This window comes from Thermobia domestica, unplaced genomic scaffold (assembly GCF_964235325.1).
Source record: "Thermobia domestica unplaced genomic scaffold, izTheDome1.hap1.1 HAP1_SCAFFOLD_1211, whole genome shotgun sequence".
NCBI lineage: Eukaryota > Metazoa > Arthropoda > Insecta > Zygentoma > Lepismatidae > Thermobia > Thermobia domestica.
The window spans coordinates 10866-30140 of NW_027656921.1; the positions used below are offsets into that span (position 1 = coordinate 10866).

Here is a 19275-nt window from a genome sequence, read left to right on the forward strand (position 1 = left end):
TAGGTTTTTAATTTAACAGATAAGATATATCATTACAGACATGTTTACATGGATTTTTACCACCCTTCCAATGTGGTTTTGCCATGTAAATTCTTCTGCATGCAGCATGACCGATTCAGGGGGTTTTTTCCTGGTTTCCAGGTTTTTTGTCCCTCTCAAAAAACATAATAAATCTTCTCTCGCGCTTTCCTATCTTCTTCTTTACCCTTCTTTCCTTCTATCTACACAACTATAGATCCGCGGAAAATGTCTCCGTATAAGATAGAAGCCGCGACATACATCCCCAACCGACAGATGCTATAGATTACTAACTGCATGTGAGGAGAGGCATGTAGACAGATGGTTGATGCCTTACTCTCTGTCAGGGCGCGGGCTATCCTGAGGGGCGTCCTTATTTATAATTTTTCTGTTTCTGTTTCTGTTTCTGCGGACACATCTAATTTTGCTGAACGAGTGAGTCATCATGCCACCAAAAACTAGCGGAAAGGCTGCAAAGAAGGCTGGTAAAGCCCAAAAGAATATCTCCAAGGGAGATAAGAAGAAGAAGAGGAGGAGGAAGGAGAGCTATGCCATTTACATCTACAAAGTTTTGAAGCAAGTGCATCCTGACACTGGCATATCTAGCAAAGCTATGAGTATCATGAACAGCTTTGTTAATGACATCTTCGAGCGTATTGCTGCTGAAGCTTCTCGTTTGGCCCATTACAATAAGCGGTCAACTATCACCAGCCGGGAAATCCAAACAGCTGTGCGCCTTCTTTTGCCTGGTGAACTTGCCAAGCACGCTGTAAGTGAGGGTACGAAGGCTGTTACCAAGTACACAAGCTCTAAGTAAAAATCTTCTTCAAGATTTTTCATTTCAAACGGTCCTTGTCAGGACCAACACATTATTCGAAAGAGTTAAATCACGAAATTTGCTTCATTCTGTTATGTAGAAACACCTTGAAATCCAATTTCTATATGCTGTTAGTAAAAAAGTAAAGCACATAGCGGAGATGTGTCGTGCTTGTATACGAAAGGCATTTACTCGCCGGAGATCTACACTTAGTCATAATAATTTACTTTTAAAAAGTGGTAATACATTCCGTGTTAAGTATAGTAGTAGGTGCACACGGATCGGAAATCAGGTTATTTTAATGTGCCGTGCAAATAAACAGGCTGTTAGTGTAAGAAATAGTGGGTATAACGCTTAGAATATCGATTAATCGCTATGAAATAATGTTGATAAATTATCTCTTGAAAGTACTATAAAATTAATGTTTCTAGTATTTTCGTACTTGAAGGATAATGAAATTTGAAAAAGAGATGCCAACAGCACCTGGTGTTCCCAGGCGGTCACCCATCCAAGTACTGACCAGGCCCGATGCTGCTTGACTTCGGTGATCGGACGAGAACCGGTATATTCAGCATGGTATGGCCGTTGGCGAATGCATATGGCTTCGAGTGAGTTATTGTAGCTACGTAGGTTTGTCGGTGAATACTCAAAAAGACCAGCGCGTGGAAAGCGTTGCTAATTGTTTTAAGTAATGCATGATTACGAAATTATCGTGGTGAACGATGTGAGAATATTCGTCTTTGTGAAAAACAAAATTAGAAAAAGTATACCAACAGCACCTGGTGTTCCCAGGCGGTCACCCATCCAAGTACTGACCAGGCCCGATGCTGCTTGACTTCGGTGATCGGACGAGAACCGGTATATTCAGCATGGTATGGCCGTTGGCAACTACCTTTTCTTCAATGTCCTGTTAAGGAAGTATGTTTTAAGTAAGAATTGACATTATTAACTATAAAGGCAAGCATATTAACGTCGTTAACATTACTTGGAATATACTAATATTCGAATAAATATTTGAATGTTCGAATGATGAGTGATTCGGATGTTCATAGTGCCACTGTGTCCTATCGAGTTTACTATCACGAACCACGTATGAAATTGTATATAAATAAATAAAAATAAATCCTTTATTAAGTATTGATTACAGGAAAAAGGCAAACTTACATTCTTTAATGTACACAATGAAATGTATGAAAGATATTTTTAAGATATGTTTCACTTACCCTTTATAACGCAAGGTAGTTTTCAGTGTAGCATTCTCTTCAGCTGCGAGATAACGTAAGGCAGATGATCATTCAGTCGTGAAGCACTAAAATGTAATATACATTTTAACTATTATCGATAAGAATTATTTACTGCAGGGATGCAAATAAAGTGAGGCAAATTAGTAAATAAAAACCGATACTGTAACTGATAATATAATTAGTTGTATCTGTATTAGTTGTATATACAGTAATCGCACGATTATCCGCGGAGTTGGATGTTGGCATAATCGCGCATAATCAGCAGTATGAGCAGAAAAGGGAAATGAAATGAAATATTTAGATTTACGTCGCATACTTATACCGGTTACGCTAAAGGAGACGGTGATGATGAGTACTGAATGAAGAAAGTGGGAGGAAACGGGAGAAACCCGAGAAAACCCATGAGCACGGTCTTTATGCACGACAAAGTTCACACGGCACGAGCTGGGATTGAATCAGGGACCCCAAGCACCGGAGGCCAAAAAACGGACAAAAAGTCTTTCGTGCAACTTTCGTTTTCGGTAAAAAGTTTACACATAATTTAGAAAGAGTAGTTTTCTGGTCTTTTTATTTCACAAGTTGGTTCATGTCTATATTTTTTACATGCATAAAAAATTTTTCAACTCCCTTGCTTATTTCCTGTTAAAGACCTCTACCTCTGATTGTATTTTTTGCACATATTCTTATTGTTTTCAGACAACATTTCTAAAAGCGTAATTTATCGTCAGCAAGAAAAGAAAAGGAAAGCCTCGGATAGTGGAATGTGTACTGTATATATATATATATATATATATATATATATATATATATATATACGTATTAGTATATAGTTTTATTTTATACGTCTCCTATTATTACACAATGTGCAGATATTGTCAAAGCGCAAGTAAATATGTATAACTCCCCGTTCTGCACTTAATAACTTGAAAGAAGTTCGGGGAAGGTAGTGTAACAGAAAGTGCAAACAGAAATGAGGGTTTAAAGGCATTTAATATTATTCCGTAGTAGTATGATTTTTTGTAAAAAAATATATATATATATATATATATATATATATATATATATATATATCTAAACATACATATTCAATGATATAGTAAGAGGTTAGCAGCACTGATAGAACTGCAGAAAGTACAAAACCGTTAATAAGAAAGAGAGAGAGATGGTGGCCGCTTTTGTGCTTTTCATTGGCTAATTCCGAATTGCGCGCGAATACGTACGAGATTTCTTTCTTTTTCCTCTTCGCAGCCCAGATGTTGCCAATTAGAAGTTTTTAGTACTACATTTGTATGAAAATGTTGCCTTTAAGAAATGTGGTTTGCATACAGAGAAAAGAGCAAAATGAATATTTACCTTAGTGGGCATGAAAAAAGACGAAACATTTTGCAAGATGGACACACGAACTTCCTTAATGCAGGCGTTCAGTACATTATTGTAAAGAAAAAAACACTAAAAAGAATTACTTCAATATCCCTAGCAACATTCAACAATTCATAGAGAAAAATCTTTATTTTGAGAACAATGGAAAACTATGTAATTGTAGATAACTACTAAATTTAATGATTAAGGAAAACGTTTAGGCCCGGCCCTTCAGAAAGAAAGTGCACAGAATATTCTCTCATGGAAGCAATTGCAAAATCAACATTTTGTTTGCAGTTATAATTAGAGGATCTATATACAGGGTGTTCGAAAAAGAATGTATCCTCTTGAAAGAAAATATTCTCTGGGCCCCTAATCCTTTATATACCGAAAGGAAGTTTGTATAGCATTTTTTCTTACCTTCGTTAGAAGAATTGAAAGTGACTACTATCGTGACACGGGAGATATTTAATCGATAGTCGAATTACTCACATACTCGAATGAACACGTCTCTTGTAAGGAGAGGAAAGGCTTCTGTGATCCGCTATCGCAGCTGTGTCATATCTGCAGAGAATGTTAGGACACAAACGTGATCTTTGAGAGCCTCGTGAAAAGAAGTCGCATAGTATCATGTGTGGAGACATCGGGGCCATCTGAAGAACGCTTCATCATTAGGACCAAGGGCGAGTTACGAAACACTCTGGGATATATTTATTAACATAACTTCTCGTCATTCTGCAAGTGTGGTGGAGCTCCATCCTATTGGAAAAGGAAACCTCGGGAGCCCTCTTCATGTGTAGGTATCGTTCACATCTGAAGCATGTGAAGATAGATTACTGTACTATCGTGTACCTAAAATCATTTTCTACGAATACGAACATGTCTACACTGAAGGCAGTGCAGCTCTTTTTCTCTTTTTTTTGGTCATGTATTGTAACGCGGGGCAATGCACACAATAACATGTAATGTTGTGTATCATCATAAAGGGCCAGGGCGATGATTGGATCTTGATGGACGTGGAGAACTGATAGGTGATGTGAGTGGTATTGTGATCTATGGTTGTATGTTTACTGATGAATGCATAAGGAGAGGTGAAGGGGTTGCCTTTTTTTTTATGTCGATCGGGAGGGAAGCGATTGGGAAACTTTTGACTTTGTTTTTCAACCGAATATATTGATTGAATAGGTCGCCGACAATTTTACGGGGCGTCACGTCGTTGCCTTTTTCATGTCGATCGCGAGCGAAGCGAGCGTTTTTTTTTTTTTTTTTTTTTTTTTTTTTTTTTTTTTACCGACAATATGTATTGAATCGGTTGCCAACACCTTTAGGGGCGCGTCACGTCCTTCTTTCTGTGCTGATCGCGAGCGAAGCGAGCGCGAAATTTTTGACTTTTTTTTTTTTTTTTTTTTTTTACCCACAATATTTATTCAATCGGTCGCCAACACTTTTAGGGGTGCGTCACGTCCTCTTTTCTCTGCTGATCGCGAGCGAAGCGAGCGCGAAATTTTGACCTTTTTTTCTCTTTTTAATTCTTTTTTTTCTTTAAGAAAAAATATTGATTTCATAGGTCGCGAACATTTTTACGGGATGCAACATCGTTTATTTGTTTTTCCAACCGTCTTTCTGTCTTGAGCCCCCGCCAAGTTAACTTTATGGTGGACAAAAACTATGTGCGGTGGGTTACCGCGGGGTTCTCCCGTTTCCTCCCACTTTCTTCATTCCACCACCATTTCAATCATTTCTCATAATCAGCGCCTCTTTTAGCCTAAGCGGCATAACGTGGGACGTAAAACAAAGATTTCCTTTAGTTGCTTTCTGTCTTGATTACGAGCGCGAAATTTTTTACTTTTTTTTTCTTTCTTTTGATATTATTCATTTAATAGGACGGCAACACCTTTACGGGCCGCCGCGTCGTCGTTTACACTTCTTCAGCCCATATTCTTTCTGCTTGTTCGTTTTCCGGCATCTTGTTATCACCGCCCGCGGCAATGCCTATGTCTTTCATCGCTTTTTGAAGCAAATCTTTAATAAATATGCACTCTCACATTTGTACTAATATGCATACCACAGTGGATAGACTGTAACTAGGAAAGCAGAAGCCTGCATATCATATTATTTAACAGTTGAAAGTGAACTGTCATTTTAAGTTTGATTTTGATCAGATGAGTGCAGTTCAACTCGTCGACAATTGTGAAGATTCTCGAGGTTAGGGACCATCCATTTTGTGCTTTGTAATGAAAATGGCTGCAGCCAAACTTCTCTGATCTGAATGAAACTTGGCATGATGATACATCTTGACCTGCTCTACAAGTTTATTTAGTATTTTCCGTTGCGCAGGCTTTTGCTTCTCCAGGTTCTCCCATGGAACTGAGAAACGTATTCAGTCGAACTTCTGCGGTAAGTCAGTATATCATCCTGAGAAGTTTGATCGAGATAGCAGAGGTTCGACTATTCGTTTTTCAATTCCATGTGATATTACAACACGGTGAACTAAATTTATATAGAAACACTTTGATTTTGTTTTGTTTTTTGCTAGCATTAAACTGAGAAAATGTTATTCAATAGACAGAGAACACCACTCAAAGAAAAGTACATCATAAGAATATATATATGGTTGCTGTGGTTCTCGGTTTAATTTGCTAGTTAAGAAACTTGCTCTAAATAAGTACATCTTACAGGTGAAAAACTAAGCCAGGCGATAGAATTAAATATAAAGTTATACACTTTTATTTTACGTTTACTAGTGTTGGGTTACTACTGTAAAATAAGTCAGTATATATGAAAGATAACGTATTAGGTACTATTTTCCACCGGCGGTGTATTCTTGCATAGTGTACTTAATGTTTACAAGCGGGGCGCTACTAGTATGGATGCATGACAAGTGCTATTGAAACTCGAAAACTAACTGGTTTCCACTACCCTTGCTTATACGTATACCCGCGTCGCCTTCGCTCCTGTTCACTTTGGACGCACATTCTTGCTATCGCTCAGGCCCCCAGCTTTCTCCTGTTTTGGCTCCCTTAAATAGTATTCGTGCTTTTTATTGGCCACCTGGCAAAGCACTTGTAATGATTTTACACCAGTAACTCTAAAATACATGTGTATTACTTTATTTAATTCTGTCGTCTGCAGAATTTTTTTTTTTTCGTACAAATATGCCTTTTCATGCAGAACACTGAATTTTGCCTGTAAATTTTTGAGAATATGCTGTGACGAAACTTGAGCACCGTTCTTCTTTTCTTTCTTATCACGAGTCTTCTTTAGCCTAATGAGCACAATCATCACACGATAACGACTATTCTTTTCATTTAACTTGTAAACAAGTTGAACTAATAATAATAATTGATGTACAAAGGAGAAGTGTCCTACATATTTGAGGTAAAAAATAAAATAAATATACTTCTACTTCATCCGTGTTTACAAAGTTAAATGTTATCGATTTACAAAAAATGGTCACCTATCCACACACTGACCAGGCTCGACACTGCTTGACCATACATATTAAAACATCGGTCCCACTGAATACACAAGTAGTAAGCACATTCACATAAAAATAATTAGGATTACAGTATATAAAATGCGTTAATTAAAATAGCAAATGCCTTACCTTATCACAGGCGATCCAAAGCCACTGCACATCATCTGCTACGCACACTATATTCCTCCAATATTTCACTCACTTCCTATATCACGCAACAGAAAATATTAATAAAATTCACTTAGCAACATTTTCATTTTTAATCAACAATACGTATAACAATTAAGAATAAAATTAATTGTGAGCACATTGTTATAATTAGAATACTGTTTTTATTCGTTTACAAATATGGGATTAATATAGAGCTGGCAGCAACAATATATACAACTCATCCTGTATGTATCGTAAATCCTAACTTGAGAAGACATCTCTGACGCAAACAATGAGACAAGAAATCAAATACTATATCCGACACATTTGGGGTTTATTGAACTTCAATGTTGGAAGATACCACCTTGTCGGTAGTACAAATGTAATATCCTTACAACACGCGGAACTTTTGCCAGGCATATCTAGGAATTTGGGAAGATTAATTGATATCCTTAATGTGCAATGTATGATTATGACGCATTGTTATGTACACGCAGACGGAACCAGGACAATCTATAGATGACATTTGCACTGTGTTTGGACAATTTGTTCGCAGAAAGTAACCGTTTTTGTCTATGAATACTTGAGAACATGGAAGGTATGAGATATACATTTTATGCGCAAATATTATAATACAAATCATTGTTAGTTTGGTGGATGCGTGAAAGAAAGAAAAGGAGTAGATTTTTGCAGACGTCCGGATATAAAGCGAGAACTGAGAATACGCATCTATAACATCTATTTTCTTTGTGTTAATGATATCGATGAACTAAACGGGGAAACTAAAATACAACTGTTTGCAGTATAATTCGAAGTATAGTCAAGTGCAGAGGCGTACTCACGGGGTGTCCACCGGGTGCGGACTCCTCGCAAAAGTTCCTAAGTGAACATACATTTGCAGACTTTCTCATTAAATGTAGTTATTAACAGGGAAAATATTGATGTATCATCAATATAAATCTGATCTTACACTTCATCTGTACTCTGTCTGTATCATGTTTTTGTGAAAAAGTAAGTGGAATATTTATCGTGTTTTCGAATGCAGAATAATAGTATATAGACATAGTGGCTTGTAGTATTGGAACCTTGCCCCCCGAAGCTTGGATCCCTTAGAAGAAAAAAAAATGCATGCGCGCCTGGTGAAATGGTTAACGAATTCAGTTCACTCGATGAATCGACAGATAGTAATACACATTTCGACAGATCGACAGCATTCGACAGATACAGACATATGAAAGTAGCACAAGAATTAGGCGAAAGTCCGTGCGTTTCCTCAATTCACGTAGGAAACAACAGAAAATATCAACTACCATAAAATAATCCGTATATATATTTAATTTATTTGGAATAAAATAAATATAGAAACAACCTGTTCATACATAACTACGGTAAGTGCGTTAATTGCTAACGTAAGAACAAATATGAAACAAGGCACAAAATAAAAAAGAAAAATAAAGTTAAAGGGAATAAATATTTAGGCTTGATTGTCATTCGTATTAAGAAGCTGGGTAATAAAATGTTAAAATCTACAGAAAATTATGAAATTAAATCAGGATTTGAAATAAAAGTCTATACATTGGAAGTAGGCCAGGGAGTTTGCAAGGCAGATGTGTGCGACACGCGTTACTTTATAGATTCCCTTCATTGAACTATAGTAAGCAGTACGAAGATGGTACTTTGCGTATAATCACAGGAAGGATTGAAGTTAATTACCATGGTAATATAATTATTTATTGATAAGTATTTCCATGTTAAATTATGAAAATTATAAGCACAAGGAGGGTGAAAAAGTAGTGTGACCGACTTAGCAATGACTGAAACATAAAATAGAAAAGCGAATAAAAACAAATGCCTTTTGAGTTATGTGGAATAAAGTTTCTTCTAGCCAGTAAGGAAGAATAGGATCTGGTGCATTCATTGAATACCTGAAAAAAATCGTTTATCAAAATAGAAGGAAACACACTTATCGTTGTGGCAACTACGAACTTCTGTTTACCTCAGCCCGCCTCAGCAAGTGCTTTCTATCCGGTCCGCGCTCCGTAACCAAACTCAACGCTGCCTGCTAGCGAAAATTTCATTCTTCAGTATCGTTGAGTTTATTGCAGAAAGCAATGGCAGATACGGCATCAGCACCTGCAGCCCCGGCACAGGCTTCTCCTAAGAAGTCTGCAAAGCCTAAGAAACCAAAAACAACACCTTCTCATCCAAGAACATCAGAAATGGTGAACAACGCCATCAAGAATTTGAAGGAAAGGGGAGGAAGTTCACTGCAAGCTATTAAGAAATACATCTCTCAGAACTACAAAGTGGATGCCGAGAAGCTTGCTCCATTTATCAAGAAATACTTGAGAAGTGCAGTTGCTTCTGGGTCTTTGGTTCAGACCAAGGGAAAAGGTGCATCTGGATCGTTTAAGCTTAGTGCTTCATCGCTGAAGGAGAAGCCTGAAGGTGGATCTTCAACCAAGGCGAAACGATCAGCATCAAAGGAGAAGAAGCCTGCGAAAAAGCCAGCAGCTAAACGTCCCAAGAAGACTGGTGAAAAGAAAAAGGCTGCTGCTCCCAAACCTAAGAAATCACCATCTAAAGTGAAGAAGGCAAAAACTCCCAAGAAGCCAAAGGCCCCGAAGCCAAAGAAGGCTACAGCAAAACCGAAAAGTGCTAAGAAGGCTGCACCAAAGAAGAAGTAAATGTGTCAGTAAATCATCTGACATTTTAAAACGGCTCTTTTTAGAGCCATCAAATACTTTGAGAAGAGTAAAATTGTGCTTTTCCTATCATTATCACATGTTCATTCATAGCAATGTATAGTATACACGCAAGGGACTTTGAGTTTTCTTTTTAACCGAAGCACTTCTTGATGTAAGTGCTTTATAACAGAGGGGAATTGAGGGTGGGGAAAGAAAGCTTTCACGGGTGTCAAGAATGGTGTACTCGAAAAAAAATGGGGAACACATTACGTAATGTCAATTTGTGATCACTTACTTTTTCCTTGTTCCTATCTTCAAGTAGCGAAACAGTACAGAAAACGCACTTAATGCATTTGTTAGAAAAACTTTTGCAGGCTGACTGGGTTCGATTCTCGGTGGGAGCTCAAATGTTTCGCATTGCACGTTAATAAGTAGGTCCACGTTTGAAACAGCCTTGCTGCTGAAAGGGACACTAAACTAAAATCAACTCTTTTCAAGGCTGGGGTGAAAGAAATGTTCGAACTTATTACAACTCGTGAAAGTGAAGTAGACTATGTTTCAATTTAACGTCGTACTATTATGATTTTTATGATAAAGGAGACGGGTGATTACGCCTAATGAATGATGGAAATACTGGTGTAATGAGAAAGTGTTAGGAAAAGGGAACACGCTAATAACCACGGATACCGTCTTATAATTCGTAATATTGCTATAAAGAAAAATAGTAACACCAGCAGAAATGTAGGTGTACAATTGAACTGATGTTAAGTACAAACAGACACTTAAAGAAAGTTTAGTTTAACGTTTGCATTCAACAGCAGCGACCTCTGACAAAATAATATTACTTTTGCTACCTTGGAAGAAGTACATATTTCGCCTGCGAGTTCTATCAGATTAATAACGTTGAGAAGGGCAAACAGTGGTTGAATCGAAGTTAAGTTATGCAACATATGGCAAAATCGAACCCTTGACCACATAAAACGAAGATAATCAATCGGTAAACATAGGGGAAAACTAAAGAATATACTTGAAAGATAGGATGATATACGAAACGACAGGAAAACGAAGGTAGATGTATTAACTATGCAACATACGGCGTGAGAATTTAAAAAAAAAAGATAACAAGTATGGACAAGATCCTTGTTAGGATAACAGCATCTCTAAGTAGTGTATTGGTCCTAAAAAGGACCGTTTTTGAACTCAGTGCCAGAACTTCAAACTTAAGCACGTTCCCCACGGATGCGGCGAGCAAGCTGAATGTCCTTAGGCATGATTGTGACTCTCTTTGCGTGAATAGCACACAAGTTGGTGTCTTCGAAAAGCCCTACAAGGTAAGCTTCACTTGCCTCCTGTAAAGCCATGACAGCTGAGCTTTGGAAGCGAAGATCTGTCTTGAAATCTTGTGCAATTTCTCGGACGAGTCGTTGGAAGGGCAGCTTGCGGATGAGCAATTCAGTGCTCTTCTGGTAACGACGAATTTCTCGGAGAGCCACAGTACCAGGCCTGTAACGATGGGGCTTTTTCACTCCACCGGTAGCTGGAGCACTCTTTCTTGCAGCTTTGGTGGCAAGCTGCTTTCGAGGAGCTTTGCCTCCAGTAGATTTCCTAGCTGTCTGCTTGGTACGTGCCATTGCAACTGTCACGACTTGTTTCAAATAATTGCGCGCTGAGGGCATAGGCATAGGCAATAGTCTGTTTACCATCAGAAGATGGAAGGATATATTAGCTATTAGCTACTTCATCCAGAGAAAATATTAATAAATGTATGTGATGAGTTGGTAGTATCGATGATAAGCGCACAACTGGTCTCAACAAGTCTTGACACGAAGGCTTCTGTTCTTGGATCTGCTGATTGTGTGCTTCCGATGTTGAGTGAAGCCGATGCATAAGTACGTCCATCTGGTAGATGGTCCTGTTCGTGGTCCTGTACTTGGCCGTTGAAAAGTCTTCTTGTCTTCTTGGTTGGAATTTTTGATCTTCTATCTTCTTCTCGTTGTGAATCCGTGAAGAGTGCCAAAGAGAGAAGTTTTTGGCATTGAGTTCAAAAACATTATGTGTGTGTTAATGTAGGTGGGATGATTTATGTAATGTGAGAAGAATTAGATGTGTTGTTTTTCTGTGGAAATGAGGATAAATTTTTATGAGTGATATAGATATTGCCATGGGTGGTTGTGAGAATGTTTAACTGTTTTCGAAAAATTTGTCGGGTGGCTTGAGAAATGGCCTGATGGAGTGTTTTTTGTTTCGGGGGTTCTGTTACTATTGCAAGTATGGATGCTACCCATTTCATGATGGAATTTGTGGCTCGTTCAATTGCTTCATTGATTTGGTCTTGAAAATCTGAATTTGGAGTGGTCTGTTGCTGGTTGGGTTCTTCTGCTTCTTCATCTTCTGGAATTGTGGAGGTCTGGTGGTGATCCTTGCAAGGGCCAGTTTCTGGTAGTGGTGGAAATTCGGTTGTATTTAAAATGTTTGGGATGATCTGTCTTCTTTCTGTGAAGTGTGGCCTCTTGGGGCAATCACTGCTTCCTGTGCGGTGTCCTATTGTCTTACAGGTGGCGCAGAACATGCGGTTAATTGGTCTTCCACAAGGTGAAGTGTGACTTTCGCCACAACGAAAACAGACTCTACTCTGCGTACAGAGATGGGTTAGATGGTCGTATTTGTAACAATTGTAACATGGTGTAGGTCGTGCCGCCGATCTTGATGCCTCAACTCGATGCTTCTTGTTGTTAATGATGATACCCTTCGCAATTAAACTGCTAATGGTTTCTGTATTTGAAGAGAAAAGCCTTATTAGCGGAAGTGGACCATCAGAATTGCGGATTCTTGTTAAGTTGCAAAAATCTAATCCCGCTTTTATGAACGATTCCTTGAGCTCTGGAACAGTAAGGTCGACATCTACACCTTTGATGACGCATGTATAAGTATGTCTGCTGTTCTTCTTGGTATGTTTGTTTGGCGGTGGTGGTAGGATTCCGTCAGCCTTTTTGATGTCATCAGGAGTCAAGATTGTTGTCATTCTGGTTTTGGGGCCAAAATCACTCGGTTTGAACTTCTTATGAAATGCTTCAAGAGCTTCTTGACACCTAAAGGCAATATGATATCCTTCTTTGTTAAGGGTTGGTCGGCCTGCAATGCAATATTCAAAGCCGGGAAGTCGGTCTCTGAGAGGCGAATAGAATTCTTCAAGGTCATGAAATTGGGTAGCTAAATGTGTAAGCACATAATGTGCAGTATATGAGTCGTCTATTGGCTTAGTATTCTTCTCTGTTTGATGAGGGCATGTTTCTGAGTTGGTGGTTGAAGTATCAGAGTTCTTCTCTGGATTTGTATTGGTGAGTGAATTGTCAGAGTTCTTCTCTGTATGTGTGTTGGTGGGTGAAATATTAGAGTTCTTCTCTGTTTCTGTAGACTGTTGTGTATCACTATCTTCGTGTGTTGAGGGGGGGTCTGGTTTGGAGTTGGTAGGCTTCCGAAGACGTTTTCGCCCCATTATAGCGGAGTAAAATATAACTGTGTACGCTGATTGCGCGCTGAATGAAGTCAAGTTATATAAAGAGCAAAACCGTTAAATCAAGCTATTTCTCATTGGATAAAGTCAGTCGAAAAGGACAGTTCTCATTGGCTTAGACACGTTTTGTGTTTTTCCTCCGTGCTTTCCCTGCATGATCGAAGGAACAAAACCACGAGTCTTGGGCTGCTTGGGCTTGTATTTCTCGTGTGTGGTGAGCGAAGCAGTAACATATCGAAATGACAGGACGTGGAAAAGGAGGCAAGGGTCTTGGCAAAGGAGGTGCCAAGCGCCACCGTAAAGTTCTTCGTGACAACATCCAGGGTATCACCAAACCCGCTATTAGGCGTCTTGCTCGCCGTGGTGGTGTGAAGCGTATCTCTGGTCTCATTTATGAAGAGACCCGAGGAGTATTGAAAGTATTCCTGGAGAACGTAATCAGAGATGCTGTTACATACACAGAACACGCCAAGAGGAAGACAGTGACAGCTATGGATGTTGTGTATGCCTTGAAGAGGCAAGGAAGAACCCTGTACGGTTTCGGAGGTTAAGTTGGGGTTCCTCCTATTTTGGATATAAAATTGGCATAAACGGCTCTTTTCAGAGCCAACAAATTTATATAAAGGGAAAGATTTACTTTGTGCGATTTTCTGTTAGATTATAAGAATTCGTGTAACTACATTAAAGCCTTTTGATGCACACTAAATTACAGACGTAGAGAGATTAATTTGAGAAAATCATACGTTTTTTTTTACATTATGTACGTTCATGTATACGTATTCATATCATGTAGCAGTATTAATGCTGGAGAAGGGGTTCTGGTTGGAAATTGGCGATTTGTTGGAAGTAGCGAGCATGAGAGATGCGAAACGCAAGTCGGAATTTCTGTTCTGACAGTAGGATGTACGTATAGAGGCTTATACAACTTCTATACTGTGCTGTGAGGGGCGAATAATGCGTTAGAAACCTGAATCTTGTCCTTTATCTTGTTTACGTGGTCTTGGGTTCGATTTCTTTCTTTTGCGGTAGTGTCTATTGTGATTTACATGTAAATTAATGACACTTCGTAGCGGGTTACTAAAATAAAGAGTAATACAAATATGAGATGTAGGTTAATGCATTGTATACTTCACATTATTTACTAAAGAAAGGCAGTAGTTACAAGAAACCTAGGCTCGCTCGTTGGGCACAGTAGCAAATGAGTTCTGAGATCAGAGAATAAGAGTAGTTGCGTATTACAAACCATATACATATAACACATATCACACAAATATGAATATCGACCTTGCAAAGAATAAATCGTACTTAAGTGTGCATTTAATGTCATTACTATGTTGCAAAAGAAATTTAGGAAAGTTTTCTGATCCGCTCTGTTCATGATGTCATTGGGGCATAGTAATGAACAATAATAAATGTCGAGAACATATTGAACAGAGTAATTTCAGCCAAGCCAACGCAAGAGAGAAACATGAGTGCTTTAAGAATGTTGGAAATTCCTTTGTCTAGCATGAAGTACATGAGAATATGTGGTATGAGGTTTTCTTCCATTGCTGAGAATCTGGGCTCGACTGTCCTGTCCTCTGGGTAATATGAGCCCGATGTACGCAAATATCAAAAAAATGTAGCTAGCGACAATACAAAAGGTAATGATCTTATAATTAATAATGTAGTGGGAACTAAGCACATCGCTGTTTGGAGTATTCTAAAGTTAGTGTGACTTCCTATGGGCTTCAATTACGATCGACGACTACACATATACTAATTAATCGAATAGCAGCGAGAATTTCGAATGAAACTAAGCAACTATCTCAGACACTTTTGATGAGTCTGTATATCGAAAACAATTCATTTCAATCGTAAATCTCCTCTATAAAGGGGTTTGTGGCCCTCATAAGGGCCGATTTGTATGAGATATAGGTCTTACATTTATGCCTTCTTCTCAGTTTTCTTGGGCAGAAGTACAGCTTGAATGTTGGGCAAAACACCACCCTGAGCGATTGTAACTCCAGACAACAACTTGTTTAATTCCTCGTCGTTACGGATAGCTAACTGCAGATGACGTGGAATAATCCTAGTCTTCTTGTTGTCACGAGCAGCGTTGCCTGCCAACTCAAGAACTTCAGCTGCCAGGTATTCCATGACTGCAGCCAAATACACGGGAGCGCCAGCACCAACTCGTTCGGCATAGTTACCCTTTCGCAAAAGACGATGGATTCTGCCTACTGGGAATTGAAGGCCAGCCCTGCTGGAGCGGGACTTGCTCTTTCCCTTGACTTTTCCACCTTTGCCGCGACCAGACATTGTTCAATATTCTTTCGTAATAAGATGAGAGGAAAAATTGCGGCCTCGCAGTTTCGCAGTTTTATCTTGACAATTTATTCGAGTAGGAGTACCGGGCTACCCAAAGCCCCTGCCTCTTATGTGAAGTGAAGTAGCATCTGATGTGTATCTCCTTGATTGACAGCCGAATCAGCAACTGTCGCTGATTTCTGCGGGTATAGGTGTTCAAAGCAGGAAGTGAGAGTTCTGCGAAGTGCGATGGTGAGCAGATGATGGTGAAGAAATCGTAGAGCGTCTGGTGCTAAGGAGGAACAGATGGTATTTGGAAGCAGGCGAATCACGATTGGTTGTTGGTATAACCAATGATCTTCAGTTTGGCGTGGTCCTCATAAGGGTGTGGTCCTGTTCGTCTGGTGCGCATGTGCTGATTTTTAGATGAAGTCAGTAAGAATTTCCAAGAGAATGGCCAATTTACTGAATTTGTCCGTTGCTTGACGAATTGATGGCATCTTGAGTTTGACCGCCCGAAGGAAGGCAGTAACTGGAAGGTCTCGGAGCAGGTGGAGTAGTTCTTGCATGCCAGAGCCTTCGTCAGAGGATGTATTTGCAGGATCCTGCCGGTCAGAAGTTTTATGAGCATACGTTGGTTTGCAAGAGGTCTGTGTCTGAGATGGTGGTGGTGCATTTGTGGGTAGCGATGGGAAGTCTTCTTCAGTGAGCTTGGGGGGCGGTGGGGCCCTCCGAGACTGAATCTTCTTGAGTAAGGGGCATCCATTAAAGTTCGCCCGGTGGCTTTGTTCACAGTTAGCACACTTGTAGGATGAGCTGTTAGTGCATTGATAGGTGTAGTGTTCGGCCGCACATTTCATGCATCTTGGTTTTGCTGTACAGAACGATTGAGTGTGCCCCAACCGCTGACATCGGTAACACTGAATGAAGTTTTTCGCTTTGTAAGGTTCTACGGAGATCTTGTAAAATTCAAGGTAGGTAAGGTCGTAAATTTCTTGAGCTGTCGGCGTCTTGCTGAGCGTTACTAGAAAAAGCGGAAGTGGCGCTTTTTGCTTTCCCGTCATTTGTTGTACATTTAGCACTTCGTAGCCTCTGTTAGTAAGGTCCGTCTTGATGTTGTCTAGCTGGGTGTCAATAGGAAGATGACGTATCACTACTTTAAGATGGCGGTCAACGGGAACAGTGTCCATAGAGTAAGTGAAGTTGTATTCTTTACAGAACTTGATCAGCTTTTGGTAATCTTCTTGGTTGTTACATTGAAATTTTAGGGTGTCCTTGGTGACTGCACAGTACGGTATTTCACTGCAGAGGGCAGTAGCGCCATGGCTGACTTTGTAGGCCTTGTCTGGTGGGAAGTCGTAAATATAAAAATTTCTAATCCTGCGGCGACGGAGAGGAAGGGCTGGAGGTTGAGCTGTAGGAGTATCAGTCTCAGGAGTCATATCTACGGTGGTATCTTCGGCACTTGAAAGAGCCGCAAATTTGTTGGTAGTGAGAAGTGGCGTCGGTGTGGAAGGCGGGGAGGGCCGACAGACCCTTTTAGCAGGCTGAAATTGATTTGCAGACGATTCGTCATTCTGGACAGGTGCTGGTCGTTTCTGGTCGTTCTCATCGTAGAAGATGATATGTTCGTGATACTCATGTGGTCCCAGACAACGGTAGCATTTGGCTTTTCTTCCGTTAGTGTTAAGATCGAGCAGCTTTGGATCGTCGGGCGGCTCTAAAGAGCTTCGAGTAAAAACTGGCGACATGTATTGTTCATTCAAAGTCTTGTTCTCTTCCATGGTCAGGTGATCAGAAACTGTGTGTGGGCCGTGGCATCTATTACATTCTGGATGATCCGTGCGTAAGTGATCTAAGGAACCACACATAGTGCAGATTCTTTCTTGTTGTCTTGAAGTAGGCAGGGAAGTCGGCATATTAGCGTTTTTCATCATTATATTAGCAGACAAAGGGTTTTGGCGGGAAATCTTGAGAGCAAGCGACAAAGTTCCCACTCTTGATGGTCTCAGCTCTTATTATCGCATGCCTCCCATGAATCAAGTCAGTTTTGTTACTACTTCAAGCGTGCACCCGAGTGCATCAAATGAAAAGCAAGGCAGTTGGCGCGAATTGAAACACGTACTGTAATTTAAATGAAGTCGATAAATCGGCGGACACATCTAATTTTGCTGAACGAGTGAGTCATCATGCCACCAAAAACTAGCGGAAAGGCTGCAAAGAAGGCTGGTAAAGCCCAAAAGAATATCTCCAAGGGAGATAAGAAGAAGAAGAGGAGGAGGAAGGAGAGCTATGCCATTTACATCTACAAAGTTTTGAAGCAAGTGCATCCTGACACTGGCATATCTAGCAAAGCTATGAGTATCATGAACAGCTTTGTTAATGACATCTTCGAGCGTATTGCTGCTGAAGCTTCTCGTTTGGCCCATTACAATAAGCGGTCAACTATCACCAGCCGGGAAATCCAAACAGCTGTGCGCCTTCTTTTGCCTGGTGAACTTGCCAAGCACGCTGTAAGTGAGGGTACGAAGGCTGTTACCAAGTACACAAGCTCTAAGTAAAAATCTTCTTCAAGATTTTTCATTTCAAACGGTCCTTGTCAGGACCAACACATTATTCGAAAGAGTTAAATCACGAAATTTGCTTCATTCTGTTATGTAGAAACACCTTGAAATCCAATTTCTATATGCTGTTAGTAAAAAAGTAAAGCACATAGCGGAGATGTGTCGTGCTTGTATACGAAAGGCATTTACTCGCCGGAGATCTACACTTAGTCATAATAATTTACTTTTAAAAAGTGGTAATACATTCCGTGTTAAGTATAGTAGTAGGTGCACACGGATCGGAAATCAGGTTATTTTAATGTGCCGTGCAAATAAACAGGCTGTTAGTGTAAGAAATAGTGGGTATAACGCTTAGAATATCGATTAATCGCTATGAAATAATGTTGATAAATTATCTCTTGAAAGTACTATAAAATTAATGTTTCTAGTATTTTCGTACTTGAAGGATAATGAAATTTGAAAAAGAGATGCCAACAGCACCTGGTGTTCCCAGGCGGTCACCCATCCAAGTACTGACCAGGCCCGATGCTGCTTGACTTCGGTGATCGGACGAGAACCGGTATATTCAGCATGGTATGGCCGTTGGCGAATGCATATGGCTTCGAGTGAGTTATTGTAGCTACGTAGGTTTGTCGGTGAATACTCAAAAAGACCAGCGCGTGGAAAGCGTTGCTAATTGTTTTAAGTAATGCATGATTACGAAATTATCGTGGTGAACGATGTGAGAATATTCGTCTTTGTGAAAAACAAAATTAGAAAAAGTATACCAACAGCACCTGGTGTTCCCAGGCGGTCACCCATCCAAGTACTGACCAGGCCCGATGCTGCTTGACTTCGGTGATCGGACGAGAACCGGTATATTCAGCATGGTATGGCCGTTGGCAACTACCTTTTCTTCAATGTCCTGTTAAGGAAGTATGTTTTAAGTAAGAATTGACATTATTAACTATAAAGGCAAGCATATTAACGTCGTTAACATTACTTGGAATATACTAATATTCGAATAAATATTTGAATGTTCGAATGATGAGTGATTCGGATGTTCATAGTGCCACTGTGTCCTATCGAGTTTACTATCACGAACCACGTATGAAATTGTATATAAATAAATAAAAATAAATCCTTTATTAAGTATTGATTACAGGAAAAAGGCAA

The 19275-nt window shown here is 39.7% G+C and overlaps 4 non-coding genes across 4 annotated transcripts; all 4 read right to left on the reverse strand.

The window, feature by feature from the left end:
* Nucleotides 1–1306: 1306 nt before the first annotated feature.
* Nucleotides 1307–1425, reverse strand: LOC145677678 (5S ribosomal RNA). The gene has a single exon (XR_014129931.1). It is a non-coding gene; the product is annotated as a 5S ribosomal RNA (ribosomal RNA).
* Nucleotides 1426–1602: 177 nt separating this feature from the next.
* Nucleotides 1603–1721, reverse strand: LOC145677681 (5S ribosomal RNA). The gene has a single exon (XR_014129933.1). It is a non-coding gene; the product is annotated as a 5S ribosomal RNA (ribosomal RNA).
* A 16867-nt stretch (nucleotides 1722–18588) lies between these two features.
* LOC145677679 (5S ribosomal RNA) lies at nucleotides 18589–18707 on the reverse strand. Its single transcript, XR_014129932.1, has one exon. It is a non-coding gene; the product is annotated as a 5S ribosomal RNA (ribosomal RNA).
* A 177-nt stretch (nucleotides 18708–18884) lies between these two features.
* Nucleotides 18885–19003, reverse strand: LOC145677682 (5S ribosomal RNA). The gene has a single exon (XR_014129934.1). It is a non-coding gene; the product is annotated as a 5S ribosomal RNA (ribosomal RNA).
* Between the last annotated feature and the right edge of the window lie 272 nt (nucleotides 19004–19275).